Genomic DNA, 13,963 nt, shown 5'->3' on the forward strand with positions numbered 1-13,963 from the left:
TGTATCGACGGTGGAAGGAATCATTCGCCAGTGGGATAAGAAGAGAAAGAGAGTGATTTCTTGTTTTAATAAGGAGATTGATATGATCTCCTATAAACTGAAAGAGGCGATGATTACTCCTCTGCTTCTAGGTTTCTAATGTTAGATTTAATGGAAAGTTACAAGAATACCCTTGTGAGAATTATTTATTACTGAAACATAACATAATAATTACAAAAATGCCATTAATCTTAGATCTCATCATCTGCTAAATCAAAAGTCAAGATCTGTTCATTTTATTCACAAATGAATCATTGTTCACTCTAGAACCTTACCCTATATATATATATATACACACACACACAAATAGTCATACATACATGCGTAATAATACACATGTAAATCCATAAGCGATATGATGTCGTGTATCACATTAGTTTAATTCATTATTGGTAGGAAAAGTGTATGACTATACTAATGAAGTTGTTTTTGCCATAATTATAAAGATATAATTCATTAATATACTCAGAAATGAAATTGGTTATTCAAAATTATTAGACAAAATATATTTAAAAAAAAGAATAAAGTACAAAAATTGTCCTTATGTTTATACCGAATTAAGATTGTCCATTATCTTTAAAATGGATGGGAACAATACTTAACGTTTGCAAATCTTACAAGTTACATCCTATAACCCTAACCCAATTAGATTTTAACATTAAATTAGGTCATGTGAACCCCGTATAGGGGTATTATTGTCATTTCTCATCAAAATACATGAACAATATTTTTAAAATATATTTTATAGAAAAATAAAAATAACTCACCCATTACACCCCACCCACCCTACCATCTCTCTCTCTCTCTCTCTCTCTCTCTCTCTCTCTCTCTATGTATCTCACCCATTAGCCACGAGTCACCCACCAACACCCAACTACCACCCACAAAGCCCAACATTGCCGGAGAATCCAACCAGTACCATCCTCCCATCTTCAACCGTGCACAACATCACCACCATCGCCAACAAATCTGCCACCGTTATCTTCTCTCTAAGTTTAAAGACGTTGTCGCTGACCACCGCCATTCTCTCTAAGTTCTCTCTCTAAACTCTCTTTGAAGAGAGAGAGAGAGAGAGAGAGAGAGAGAGAGAGAGATTTTAGAGAGAGATGAAATATGAATTTGTTGGAAAAAAAAATATGTACTATTCTATGTTTAATGGGAATGGGTCATTGTTCAACTCGGGTTGTTTGCCTTTAAGCACAAGCAAAGAATTGTAGCTATAGGAAGCATGGGGATTAAACTTGCATATGGTCAATGAAGTAAAAGGGCTAGAAGTTGTCAAAATTGTTTAGTACAAGAGGTTGGTCTAGGCAAAACAAGAACTGTAATGGAAAACAAAATATAATGTGAATTTTGTATTACAATTTGCGAAAGTACAAGTAAACAAATGTAGTCATAGGAAGCACCAGGATTAAACTTGCATGTGGTTAATGAAGTAAAAGGCCTAGAAGTAGTAAAAAATGGTAAGTGCAAGGGGAAACAGGTAAATGAAAAAGATGCTCTCGTTGAGAGTCGAACTCAAGACCTCCCGCTTACTAAACGGGTGCTCTAACCAACTGAGCTACGAGAGCGTTGACACTTAATCTAATTTTGATTCTATTTATATATAAAGTTATGCCTGTAAGTGGACATTTGCGTCCACATGATTTAGTGGGCGTAATGGGCCAGTAGCAATGCCCCAATTTATAACCAATAACGCCTCTGCATCCAAAACCCCAACACATCTCGTGAATGCAATTATTACTTGTAATGTACTATCAACATCTTATGGCTCTACCAAATTTCTTCCTGTTAATAACCAACCTTTTTGGATATGATACTCCTACAATGTACTTGCAGGATCTTAACACTTAACTTTATGAACACTAGAGAGACACATTACCACCAAGCCATGTCCTTTGAGAACGTTTAACTAAGTATGTACAAAAAGATATGTAACATAACTTAACAAAGGTTTATAAATCAAAATAAATGTTGGCGATTTTTTGTAAAAATTACATTGTCTTTTTTACTAGTTTTTATGACATGAAACTAAAATTCAATAATCTGTCTTGTGTATATAAGGAGTGGGCTCGAGATACTTGAAGATCATAAATGCAATGATTCTTCCAGCATTTTCACGGCATTGTGGGTTTTGGTACCGACAATGTGCTCAAAGGTAGAGTGTTGTTCGATGGGACACAACCTGTCTTACCTTAAAAGGGTTTAGGCTTAGCGATTATAAATATGATTTGTCCTCTAGGAACTGTTTTAAGAATATGCATCTCATGTGCCACATTCCATATATATAGATAAGTAACTTTTTCATGCATAAACACTTGTAACTTGTGCTTTGGGAATTTTTCAAAAAAAAAAAACTTGATATTTTAGTTTTAACCCAAAGGTTTTTACCATTTGCAATTTTAACCCTACAAAATTTATTATTTTTTTTTAACTTTAATTCAAAACTTTTCATTATTTGCAATTTAACTTCACAACTTTTGTCAATTATACTTTTCGTCTTTGTTTTAACGTTTTTACGTTTCGTTACGTAGAGTTCTAAAATTTTCAAGTTAATACGACGAAACGTACGAGTGTGGTTCAACTTTTTTATGTTTTGTTTCAACTTTTGTAAGTTAACACGGCGCAACGTGCATGTGTGGTTCATCGTCACAACACGCAGATCCTAGTTCGAGTCCGTGTTGGTGGTCTATCACGGTTGTGTGACATTAGTACTATTTGACACCATTTTACGTCCTGCCGGAACGCAGGGTGTGCTTTGGGGGTTTTCCAAAGAAAAAATTGATTATTTTTACTTTTCACCAAAAAGTATTTCATAAATTACTTTTAACTCAAAACTATTTGCTTTTTTTTACTTTTAACCCAAAACTTTTTATCTTTTACAATCTATTCTCACAACTTTTTTTCTTTTCAACTTTGATCCTTTATAGTTTTCATTTTCCGCAAATTTTCCGATTTATGCTTGATTCTAAATTTTGTGACTTAACACATCGCAACGTGCGTCTTTGGTTTAACGTGTTTCGTTCTAAATTTTGCGAGTTAACACGACGCAACGTGCGTGTATGGGTGAACGTTTTTACATCGTTTATTTTTTTCCCATTTGACATGTTTAACATAACGTACGGGTCCTAGGTCGACTTAGTTATAACTAAAGAATCCCCGCCGCATTGCGGCGGGTCTCAATTCTAGTTGTTACATCATTTGAATCAGCTATAAACTCAATTTAATTTTGAATTTTTGGTTTTTAGTAGTAGCAAGATGATAACATGAAGAAAAATAAATTGTTGCAGTATCATTAAATACAAATTAATGTTATTGCAACAATTTATTTTTTCTAAGTTGCAGTGATAATCTATGTAAGTTTACCAATATACACTTACAATAACCATAAATACGAATGTTGAATGAAACAAAATAAAACAATTTTATTGTTGAAATTTCGTCTTTTTTTAAAGAATTTCTTCTAATTTGAAATTATCACTCTTATAGGGTTTCATATATATTTAACTTGTGTAGCTAGATAAGAACCAATGTGCATATCTAGACTAAGAGTGTACACACAGCTTAAAACGTGTTAGTTTTTATTTTAAAAATGCTTTTCTAAAGGTTTTTAAAGATTTAATATTAAGAAGTTTATTTATTACATATGTCAAATATTTTATAGAGTATATAGAAAACTTTTTAAATGAAATTATAATAGGAAATAAAATAAAAAATGGTAGGAAAAGGAAAACGTCACAATGGTTCCTAAAAAACAAAAATAAATAAAATTGGTGACATTAATGTGTTCAGTTAGACCATGTGTAATGGGGCGTGATTACCCCATTTCACGCCAACACACTCCCCCTCCCCCTTTGTGATCGGGCCATTTTTTTGATGGAGCATGATACAAATCACGGGTGAACATGAATACCCATTATAATTAACCAATCAAACCACCCCAAACAAATCAATAGCTAATCAGACGGTGGGATGTGGCATCGGGAGGTGAGGTGGCAAGTTATCCCTTCGTGGAAAACCGCCCCTCCCGACCCTTCTTCGGTGCAGACGGGGAATTCCCCCCGATCTCCCCGATCATTTTTGCGTGTTGTTGATGTTGTTATTTGTTGATTAGAGGAAAATCAAAAGGGAGTGAAGGGGAACAATTCATTTTGACGGAGATAGAGGGGGAGGTGGTGATATGGAGGTGATGTGGATGTTGGGGAAGGTCCTTCCACATCCTCGTGAGCTAAGCGCCAGTTAACCCAACAATGAAAATGTAAATGGCGTCCCCCAGGCCCCAATAACTAAGCGACGTTGTTTGGCGCCCTATGATGAGTTAGCATGAGGCGCCAACCTTGAATACGTAGGCCTAAGGAAGGGTGTATGTTCTAACTGAGAGGGAATTAGAATTAAGGGTGTGAATTTCTGACACGATCCGAAAACACGACACGAACCTAACACGAAATTCACGGGTTTATGTTTAGTTTAAATGGGTTCGGGTCAGTTTCGGATTGAACCCGTGAACCGTTTAGCTAAACGGGTAAGGTTCGGGTCAACCCAGTCGGGTTGATGGGTTGACCCTTTTAACCCATTTCTATTATATTATATTTTTTACAATATATTTTATTTTATGTCATAAGTTAAACTAGTGTTTACTTTATGCTATAATAATAACTTAAAAAGGAAAATTGACATAAGATTTTATGACTTTAATGTAATTTTATTATTTAAATTTGTGTTTTTTTAAGTAGATGTTAATTTTAACATATTATTTTGCTGAAAAAAAATAAAAAATTAAGAAAATTCGGGTTGAACGGGTCGGGTTCGGATCAACCTACGTATTTGGGTCGGGTTCGGGTTCATATGTATGACATGATTTTTAGGTTCAGGTTCATCTAAAATTTTCAGGTTCAGGTTAGGTTGAACCCGTCAACCCGTGAACACGACCCGTTTAACACCCCTGATTAAAATCGGTTTACCATATAATCAACCATGTGACCCAATTTTTTTTATTTATAACAGTAGAATTTAATTCTTGTTTCATCTTTTATAAATATTTAAGTTAAATTAGGTGTGCTAAATGAAACATATATAAATCTTTTTTTAAAGGAAAACTTCATTAAAAAAACGACACTAACTCGAAACCGAGCGGCCAACCCCGATTACATATTTACAAAATTACACCACGACTCCCAAGAGACATTCCTATTCTTCGATCTGTTTTTATACCAAACAAAACCTAAAGATCTAATCTCGCTATAAATATCATTGATATTTACATACTTACCCGAAAACACCAAATTATTCCTCGCTTTCCAAATACTTCAACATGCGAGAATAACCATTCTGTGAAACACCTCCTTCATCTGACCGTCCAACCTGCACCACTTCTGCGCCTCCAAAACGTACCGGAACGAGAAAACAAGAAAATTAGGAGTCTTGCACCAGGCTTGTATTCTCTGCCATATCACCGCCGAAACCCAACATGAGGTAAACAAATGATCTACCGACTCAATCCCCATATTAGATAGAGGACAACTGCTATCTTCAACGTGAATATTCCTCCTTTGAAACATATATAAATCTTTCTATCTTCAACGTGAATATTCCTCTTTTGAAACATATATAAATCTTAGTTACTATTTTGTAAGGGTTTTTCTTTTCAAATTAACTTGAATTAAGAGGCAATGTTGAAGAAAATAATTCACTGAATAATAACCGTTTCTGAATTATATAGTCTAAGTCAACATAAGAAATAATCACTAATAAATAGTAACTAAATCTCATACGTATTTCATCAAGTCACTAAATTAAAAATAGTAGCTTTAACATATATAGAATATTTTAGATCTATGTTATAGGTTATCACTAAATTAAAAATAGTAGCTTTAACATGTATAGAATACTAGGTTATCATCCGCGAACTCCGCGGGTAGGAAAATTTACTTTATATTAATCAAACTATGTCAGAAAGTTGTTTTATAATTGTTTTGAATTGAAAGTTGTAGTAATTAGGGTTGCAAACAAACTTGTTTTTTAATTGTTTTGAATTGAAAGTTGTAGTCATTAGGGTTGCGAGTAAGGTTAGAAACTTTGGGCAAGAACCGGAGGCAGAAATTTGCCTCACTGAATGACCCACGACAAAAAAAACTTTTATTTATTATAACAGATTATTAGAACTTTTCTTTATTATAACACTTAACATGTACAAAAAAATAAAAAAAAAAACTATAATGAATTCTCCAAGCCTTTAACACCACCATTGTCACCAACCTTTGAAACACACAAACACAATATCTTTTGATATGCACAATCACATTGGTTGAGTACCACACATATAGGCCAAACAGGTTGAAAGTTGACTGTAGTGCAATCCAAATTTCAAATGCATAGTTTTCAAATGTATTTATTATTGTTATAATATTATTTACGTAACTATATTTAACCTATTAATTATTATTTACAAAACATACTAAAAGTGGTTTTTGAAACTTTAAAAGTTAAACATATGAGGTAAAATCTTATTTCATAATAATAGATTGTCAATTTGTAAACAAAATTATTAACTCAAAATTATAAAATAAATCTATCTATGGAGTATGCATTGGTAAACATACACGACATTCTCAAAATTACAGAGACAAATTTCAATAGTTTGTTTGATTTGCAAAATATTTTATAAATTGATATTAACAAACGGGAAAAAATAAAGATAAAATATAAATTATTAATGTTTAGTTTATTAACAAATTCGAAACCTTAAATTTTTACCTACTTTGATTTTAAAAATATAAGAAAGTACTCACGGTTACGTTATTGATGGTTTTAAATTCAATTTGTTTGTTTTTAAAAATAAATTAATTTGGAAATTCAAATTGTTTGTGTAAAAAAATATTCATGTATTGATCAAATAAAACGTTGTATCCAAATGACTTGTGTATGTATAATAAAACATAAATGATATTAGTTTGTATTGATACAAAAATTTCCATGATCACAACATCAAACGGAATTTGATCTATTATACGAAACACCTAGTAAAATGGAAACGTATAATAAAACATAAATGATATTAGTTTGTATTGATACATGAAAAAGAGATTGTGTATTACTTAAAAATTTTGCAAAGTACCTGGTTGAAGAAACCAAAGAATAGATTGAAAGTTGATATGTAATGGAGATGTATGTTGTAATTTATATAAAATGATATTATAAATGGAATGTTCTTTTATGATGAGAAATTTAATAAGATACATTTTTAAATCCTATACTTAATAAGATACATTTTTAGGTTTTAACAACATCAAAATGAACAGATTTGACAACATGGGCTTCAAGATCTTGACTAAAATGTACGAACACATGTCATTCGCATAATCATCCCAAAGAGTTAAATCAACCTCAACATCTCTAAAAAAAGAATATAGGCAATTAGTTTCAGATTAACAAAATTAGGTAATATTTATAAAATATAAAGAAAAAAAATGTAAATTGTATTACTCGAGATCTTGAAGCTTAAGATTGAGGCGTTTTCAAATTAACATGAGATTTAACACTTACCTGCATAACCCAACTTTGATCAAAACAAAACCTCATTTTCAAATAGAAAACTGTGACAATAAACATAAGGATTTTTTTATTAGTACTCAACAAATGATCGTTAAATAATTAATTAAAAGTGTAATACCATAGAACAAAACAAATATTATATTTATTTTGATAAAAAATAAAATATCTACATCAAAATTATTTGTCATTCTATTGTAGTTTCCATTTTACTTAAAAATGATTGTCAATTAATAAAGAAACAAATTTATCTAAAATTAATTTGGATATGTTATTGCATTATAAATGGAAATATTAATTTACAAAACTTTGGAAATTACGAATAGACAAAATCGACCAAATAATTTAACATAAATAAATTATCATTGTTTTGTTAATTATTATAAATATTTATAAGTTTCCTAAAATAAATAATAAGTTAATAAAAATATAAGATATACATCTAGAAATAAGTCAACATACAAATTCAAACATCAACTTATTTGGTAATTTGACTGTTATGTTTTATCGTGTGTAAGATATACTCCCTCCGTCCCATTTTAAATGTCCAAATTTCCACTTTTGGTTGTCCTAATTTAATTGTCATTTCCAAAAATGTAAATATAATTTCCAGTTTTGCCCTTACCATTACAAACTTCCATTTTTGTTGTCCCAATTTAATTGCCATTTCTAAGGACATTATTGTCATTTTACAACTCAAAAAATAAAATACTCAAATATTTCTTAAATTGTGTGAATGTGGGTCCCATGACATCTAAAATGGGACGGGGGAGTATTCAATTGTTATATTTTTTTAATAAAAATATATAAAACTAACATTCGTATTAAAAAAATTATATATTCGTATTAAAATAATATATGTAGAGGTTCGGATGTTTGCGTTGGATACTTGGATATTAAAAAAGTAATATGATTGGTTGTGCAAAGCTAATAATAAAATTGGAAAAAAGAGTAGTACCAAAATTATGTTCTAAATTAAAACAAAAATTAACTTGTAAACTTTCTTACAAAAGAGGGCATGTTTAAGTACTAATTGTCCAAACAGAAAACATAACTGACATCCAACTTGGGCCATACGAAGATCAAGTAGAAACTATGCAAACAACTGTAAACCCACCATCAACTAATAACTACCAGTTCACGAAAACATATACAAAACCAACTAACAACCACAAATGCAAACAGTCACGGACGGCCTCTTTTCTTTGTCGTCTTGTGTACAAATTTGGTCAAAATCAAAAGCTGCGAAGACTTGACATATTTAAAGAAAAGAGTAGCGCCATGTGTATTTGATTTGATTTCAAGAAAGCCGACCACTTGGAAAAACCATACCTGTAACCATCTCCATTCTTTTCCGCTATCGTCTTCATGTTTGTTACCTCACATCTAATGTTTTGGATTGAAACATCACGGAGGTTGTGAAAAGAAAGAGACAACTCATCAGAAATAGCAGACGGTAAACGCTGAAAGTCACAAAACAAAAAATTGTCAAAGTAATCTAAAACATATGCTTATTACTTGAATAAAATATATAAATTTTAATAATATGAAAACACATACCATTCTGTTCTCGGCGACTTTGGTGAACTCAATGATTGAAATTGTTTTCGACCTTTTCAATGTAGAACGTTTACGGCTAACAGATGTAGTTTCAGCAGCCATAAACTTATCAACAACCACAGATTCATTTTTGTTTCTAAACTTTGAACGTGTACGATGAGCGATAAGAGACTCGTCGGACACCAACATAACTGCTTTACATTTCTGAGTGGCCTAATAAGTTCAAATAAAATAATAATTAGTTCTTTTTTAAGAAATAAAATTAAAAGTAAAAAAGTTATATATGATACTATACCTTCCTCTTTATCGGCAAAACAATTTGACCAACATCAACTTTATATTTCGGAATGGTCTAAAACAGGTAAATAAATACATAAGTAACTATCATAATTCGAACAAAATATCGAATCAGAAATACTCACATCAGAAACAACTATGGAGGACAGACTCGGTTCAGAAATAAAAATATTTGTTTTTCGTGTAGGATCAACCAATAAAACAAAAGAGTATAAAAATTATTAATATAGAATGAATTAATACATTGAATTATATAATACTTAAGTAATCAGATATACATGGGAGTTATTCTTTGGTATCAAAAATTTGTCCAGGTCCATCTCAAAGTTGCTTTTGTCCTGAAAAAAGGTAAACGTATAAATAAAAAAAATGTAAAGTAATCAACTTAAATTCATAAAAATACAATTAAGTAACTGAACCAAAACCTTTAAACTTAGATTTTCATCAACAACAACATTTGTTTTCCCCTTCGGATCATCGTAAGAAACATAAAACATTAACGGTTTAAAATGAAAAAATATAGGTAAAACAATTCAGTTAATTACAAACTCCTATAAATGAACACAAACTTTTAAACTTTGATTTTTATCACAAACAACACTTGCTTTGCATATCGGATCGGGTTTTTTATCTCAATCATCTTTGAACTACATATAAGGGAAAAGTGTTTAACAATATAATAAGAATAATAATTAAATTTAATAAAATAAGAAAAAAAAAACAATGACAAAAAATTACCTTCTTCTTAAGGTCTTCCATTTCAAGTAGAGATGAGAAAAAGTTATCAAACTTCGAATCATCAATATCCTACACAATTAACAATAAACAAATGTATAAATACAAAAAAAAAATATTTATGATAAGTTTTAATAAATTAGATTAAAATATAGGGGTTTACATTGAACACAGACTCAAAACTTGCCAACTGAAATTTGTCGTCTTCACATTTCACAACAACACTTTCCTGAAAGTCAGTTTCGGCAGTACTACACTTCTCCTTATGTTCGGACTACAAAAAAAGATAAAAAATAACAATGTGTGAAATTCAAGATCTACTTGTAAGCTCGCGTTAATAACTAAATAATAGTATAGATGTATAATGTCACACCCCCAAAATCCACCCGCGGAGTACCACCGCTTGGAGGCGTGACATGACCAGGATCAAGCCACCAATCATATTGAACATGTAAATAAGTAGTAATCGTTATTCGACAATACGAAAGGTGTTTTCGAAACCAACATAATCAAGTGTAGCGGAAGCATAAATGTAAAAACCCAAACATAATTATTAAGTGTGTAATGTCATAATCATTCACGATCCATTGCCCACAACGACCCGCTCCTCCTTGTGCAAGCTCCATAAGTACCTAAGGTCCTGCAAGGCATGCAGCAGAGAGTCAACAACTAGTTGAGCGAGTTCACAGTTTATAGTTCAGTAATTGTAATAGTATAGTAAGCCTTGTGTTCGTTCATTAAGTCATATATCGTATTAGTTCGTATCGCGGCCCTCTAGGCATGTATGCGAAGATTAAGGAAAGTTCTCAAGTATTCTAGACTAGGTATGTTTGTATCGCGGCCACCCTGGTATGTATGCGAAGTTTAGAGTATAGTTCACGGCCTTCCTAGGCATGTGTGCGAAGATTAGTCATAATATCGCGGCCAACCCTGGCGTGTGTGCGAAGATCAGTTCTATGAGCATCACTAGTCTAGTCGTATCATATCAATAACCCCTCCTCACCCGAGGACTATATAACTAGTTTCCATAAGTTAGACAAGTACAAGTAATAATCCAAACCCATTCCCACCCTGGGAACCCCATGCCTTGGCTGTGTGAACTCACATTTGGTTTGCTCGGTAAGATTAGTTACGTGTTTACCGTTGACCGACCAACCCTAGAATGGTTATCATTATCCATCAGTTTTGTAGTTCCAAATCATACATTCTTTATATGTACTTATGCAAATAACACCACATATTGCCATGCTAGTTTTCACATTCACTCATGTAAATCCTACCTTTTAACATACATCATAAAGTCATAGGATAAACGTGTGGTTCACCTACTGTTCATTTACGCGGCCCATTAGTCCATGTTAAAAGTTCTTCACCTCTATCATGCAAGTATGTTTCACAATAATTCAAAGCCCGATTCAAGTGTATAGCAAGTGTGTGTGCGACCCCAATTATTAATGTGTTCCTAAATGGCGGCTGACACCTGATGTACGGCCACCCATATGCATGGCCCAATTAACTGCCCTCACGTTTTTCATTAGTCCCACCCGTGACCCACCTTTATTACCCTTTCCAAATATATATCAACCCACCCATCCCGATCCACTAGCAACAATATTTAACCACTTTTATTGTTGGTATAAATGTTAGGTTCTCGGCCCACTTAACCAACTGTTGTGGGCGGCCCATTATCACATATGTAGGTTTCAACTTATGACATCCATATACAACCAGTTTAAATGAAACAATTTATCATGCAATCCTAGTTTCATGCAACTAATAACCCAGTTCACATAACAAGATGCCCAAGTCATGTTATCGATTAAACAAGCAAATACAAGGAGCATATCATCATTCATCATTATGCAGGTTCACACAAAATATAATACATGTAGCCAATAAAAATTTTACAAAAGTTGCTGGACTTAACTAAATTGTATTTATACTTTTTAATAGCATGATGATCCACAATCATATGTGCACACAAATACATCACATTCAAGCATACTAATATTAGGATTCAATACAAATATAATGCATTAAACAGGCATCATCATCATCATCATCATCGTTTCTTTCTTTTTTTTTTCAACAAGACTATTCTTTATGCATAACCAGGTGTATACTATGCATCATTAGTTGTACGCTTCTAAGAACCCAACCATACAAAGCATGGATCATTCCTAAACATCAAACTTGCACAATACATACACAGATCATCGAACAAGTGATATATTTTCATATAGTTTCAAGTATTCATTCAATCACAGGCAACAAACGACGCTACAGTTGGACCGAAACCGAGATCATGCGTACGTAAAACAAAGTGACGAGATAAGCGGGGCTTACCGGCGACCGGAATTGCGTTTTGGCTGGATAAAAGAGCGGTGACGATGGCTGCCAGTAGGGTTGGGAGGTGACTGCCGTGAAGTTGGGAGGGAGGTTAGGGTTGGATAATTTTCTTTTGTTGAAAATCCCTATTAATCTACAAGCTTATACGTATATAACAAGCAACAGGTGAATATGGCGGTTGGGATTTAGCATGGGTCAAGATCTTGGGAACCAATAAAAGAAAACTTGGGCTTTGCACATCTTTGGGGTGTGGGCTGAAGATAATGGGGTTGGGCCGATGTCAAAACCGTTCAGTCCGGAAGCGTGCGATCTCAGGGTGGTTTAGGTTTGATGCACACATTAAAACAAACAGGATGGAAACTATATATGGCCAAATCACGAAATTTGAGTGGGACTTATTGTTACAAATTAGTATTTGATATTTTTTTTATATATATATATTAAAGCAATCACAATATTATTAATAACCATAATAATTACTAATGTATAGTGTTTAAGCCCTGATTCGTACCTCAAGAGTATCGAGTTATGCGGGTTATATCATGGTTCAAACGGTTCGAGACAGTTCATCACAATAAGGACTTGGTTTCGACTACAAGTTTGCACACAATAATTAAACGGGTATAAATTTAATTTATCAGAAATATATAAGTATATCTATTTATTCGCAAGAGCGAAACGAACGATTTATACCTCGAAATTACGGGTTGTCACATCATCCCCAAGTTGAAAGAAATTTCGTCCCGAAATTTAGTGCGTAGTTGCTGAGGAAGCTAGTTAAGTTGCGTGGTTTCCTGGTTTTTCTTGGGGTGTCACATATAATTCTAACCGCAATAACCAAATCATCACCATAGATGGAGTCATCCAAAATAACTAACTCAACCTTGTTGTTCTGAATTTGAGTACTGGTTTGATGATTAAAGACTGAAAGCTCGAAAATTTTATTTCCAACCATTGAAAAGACAAAGATAGATCGGCTGTCTAAGGCAAGATCGTTTACCATCTTAGAACATCCATGAGTAAAAACACAGCTGTCAGTTAATCCGTCCATCTTAACGTTCCAAAATCTATCTCCTAAATAAAGAGTTGATTGACCACCTTTGAAATTTTTCCCATAAAATTGCCTCCAAAATTCATCAGCCATGACCTGCATAGGCAGTGATAATTAAAAATTAATTTAAAAACCAATATACAGAAAGAAAACATTATTCATCATACTGATTGTATAATATACTACTTACAATAACGTCTTTGTCAGGTGTGATTTTGGATATAAAGCAGTATTGATGAACAAATGATTTAAACACCATTAGAAAGAATGATGATTGTCCAAATGACTGAAACATAAGATAGTTATTTTTTCTTATACAACTATCCCGAACAACTTTGGTGAAGCCATCAGCAAGAACATGGCCAACATCAGTTTTTTTCAGTC

At 32.6% G+C, this 13,963-nt stretch overlaps 2 long non-coding RNA genes and 1 other non-coding gene across 3 annotated transcripts; all 3 read right to left on the reverse strand.

Moving 5' to 3' along the window:
* Positions 1–1,536: 1,536 nt before the first annotated feature.
* On the reverse strand, positions 1,537–1,610 carry TRNAT-AGU. Its single transcript has one exon. It is a non-coding gene; the product is annotated as a tRNA-Thr (tRNA).
* Positions 1,611–9,272: 7,662 nt separating this feature from the next.
* LOC110874589 lies at positions 9,273–9,639 on the reverse strand. Its single transcript, XR_002556070.2, has 3 exons — positions 9,570–9,639; positions 9,443–9,499; positions 9,273–9,360 (listed from the first exon to the last, which is right to left on the reverse strand). It is a non-coding gene; the product is annotated as an uncharacterized LOC110874589 (long non-coding RNA).
* Positions 9,640–9,738: 99 nt separating this feature from the next.
* LOC110874590 lies at positions 9,739–10,392 on the reverse strand. The gene is made up of 3 exons (XR_002556071.2): positions 10,343–10,392; positions 10,183–10,251; positions 9,739–9,782 (listed from the first exon to the last, which is right to left on the reverse strand). It is a non-coding gene; the product is annotated as an uncharacterized LOC110874590 (long non-coding RNA).
* Positions 10,393–13,963: the final 3,571 nt, after the last annotated feature.

Source organism: Helianthus annuus, chromosome 9 (genome assembly GCF_002127325.2).
Source record: "Helianthus annuus cultivar XRQ/B chromosome 9, HanXRQr2.0-SUNRISE, whole genome shotgun sequence".
NCBI classification, from domain to species: domain Eukaryota; kingdom Viridiplantae; phylum Streptophyta; class Magnoliopsida; order Asterales; family Asteraceae; genus Helianthus; species Helianthus annuus.